The sequence below is a fragment of the Octopus bimaculoides genome, chromosome 15 (assembly GCF_001194135.2).
Source record: "Octopus bimaculoides isolate UCB-OBI-ISO-001 chromosome 15, ASM119413v2, whole genome shotgun sequence".
NCBI lineage: Eukaryota > Metazoa > Mollusca > Cephalopoda > Octopoda > Octopodidae > Octopus > Octopus bimaculoides.
The window spans coordinates 40,281,732-40,284,439 of NC_068995.1; positions in this window are offsets into that span (position 1 = coordinate 40,281,732).

Genomic DNA, 2,708 nt, shown 5'->3' on the forward strand with positions numbered 1-2,708 from the left:
AAAAGTACCAGGCTTACAAAGAAAAAGTCTTGGGGTCGATTTGTTCGACTAAAGGCGGTGCCCCCCACAAATGACTGAAACAAGTAAAAGAATATATAAAATCTTAAATTTAGGTATAATCTGGATAGTATGCCATTTAATTCTATTTTCTCTTTCTCTCATATATTACACACACTCATACACACACACACACACACACACACACACACACATGTATGTATGTATGTATGTATGTATGTATGTATGTATGTATGTACGTATGTATGTATGTATCAATTTTCAGACCTGTAGTATGTTTGGTCACTCAATCTCTTTAGATCCAAGTGTTTACAAACAACTCAAACATTCCTCGTGACATCATTGAAAAAAAAAAATGACCTTTCGCTTGATATGTAACAACAAATGTAGTAGTAGTAGTAGTAGTAGTAGTAGTAGTAGTAGTAGTTTTTTGTTGTTGTTGTTGCATAGACCCGGATCAAACCTAATCAAGCAGACCTTTGATCAAAAGACATTTCAGCCGTGACTATGCCGTCCTTTTTTTAAGGGTATCTTGGGGCTACATTATTTAACAACCCTTTTTCATTTTTATGTTTGTTTGTTTGTTTGTTTTGTTTTGTTTTCAAGAAAATAGGGAATAAATTGGGGAGTGATATGGCTACTGTTTGTTTTCTGACAGATCAGATAATGACGTCAATACTCCTTTATTGACGTGTGAGTATGAATTACTGATGTTGTTGTTGTTGTTGCTGGTTTTTGGTGGTGGGTGGAAATTTAGGAGGGGCTGTTTATTTGTGCACTTTTATACATAAGTGTATTGGAGGTTATTGTTGCTGCGTGAGTACTTGTATGTGTGTGTGTGTGCGTGTGAGTGTGCGTGCGGATGTGCTTGTTGTTTTGTACTCTACACGCGAAATTCAAAACTATGCTTATGAATTCCATCACCTGTATGTAATTCAACATCTTCCCCCGTCTTATCTAATTTTCTTACCCACACTCCCTATCTCTCCCTCACACCAACTATCGCCATCTCTCTCTCTCTTACTTTCTATTTTGTTTTTTTTCTTTTTCTTTTTCTTTTGTTTCCTTTCCTTAGGGGAGTATCACACCTCTGTCATAGAATTTGTTGATCAACTGACAGATTTCAATTACGCAGCAAACGGCAGCAAAAATCCAGGTTAAGGTCAAGATCCCCCCCACCCAAAAAAAACAGTCTTTTAGAGATAGTTTCTATTTCGAGTAGACCAAAGCACCACAAAGAGATATCATCGTTAATTTGTTTACGGTGTTTGTTTTTAGTCATCGTGTTTGTCGTAGTGTAGGACACACACAGACACGACTACACAGTTACATTCTTACACACACATACACACACACTCACACACGCGTGCGCACTTACACATACATGTCCATTAATATTCTCCGCCCACGAATTCTGGAAATATCGTGGGGATAACATCTTCAGACACCTCTTCCATAAGACCCTATCAGAAGCAATTATACTTTCTTTCTGGATCCCCAAGCATGACCAACTGAGACTGTGGATATAATCTAACCATCTCGTTCATGATTTGCTTCGGGATCTCCTGCTGATTGGCATGGCTTGAAGAATCCGTCTTGCGATCTTTTCTTGCGTACCCCTAATCACATATTTCAAGGAGCAGAGTTGTGATTTCTCAATGCCTAGAAGTAGCGGCTCCACCTGGAGAGACTCTCTGGTCTCCGAACTACGCAGCTTCTCGAGAAATGATACTCCGGAAACACTTCAGAGGAACCCCATTTCAGTCTCTTCTATTTGCGATCGTACTCTTTGCTTTCATTGTGAACTGTATGGATGGCTTTATTGAGTTCACATGATTTAGTAGTACTTGGACATCCTCCGGGGGGGGGGGGCAAATTATGAACGATACAAAAGATATGGCATCAGGACAGTATTCAGAAGTAATAAAACACTTCGCAAATATCTTCTCCGAGTAAAACCACCCATAGAAGAGAGTATGACCAAAAACTGCATGTACTCTATCCCATGCAGTTGTGGTAGGTTATACAAAGGCGAAACATGTCACCCCCTTAAAGTAAGGCTAGAGGAACATCGTAAAGCTGCGACACGAGGGGATGTTGAAAAATCGGGTATAGCCGATCATGTATGGAAAATCGGAGACCACCTCCTGCTGTGGGATGAAGTTAAAATAATCGATAGAGAACACCACTGGAAAATACGAAAATTAAAAGAGGCTACACATATGCTAGAACACAATAACCTCCTAAGCAGACCGAGTGTAGATATGAATGTAATTATGGGAACCAGCATAAGAAAAGATAAAATACTAAGTTTATAAGCCCTAAAATTCACTCCATAATTGCCAACAGGCATATAGCGTAATGGATAAGAGTGCGGGCTACTAACCCTCGGATTCTATTTGAAAATTAGTTATGAAACACGTGTAGTCATTTTATTATCTTTATCTTATGATATCTACTTTGTATTATATTATACTCATTTATTGTGCCTTTAATTATTAATTTTTCTATATGTGACAGTGGATTTTCATCGATGAGTTCATGAACCTTGGTTCTTTTCCCTAAAACTATATATTTATATATATTTTACTCTGTGAAACTTAATTTAATTTTAATTTTTAATAAATTGATTTTAATTGAGTTTTTTACCTGTAATTTTGGATTTTATCCCTATATATATATATATATAT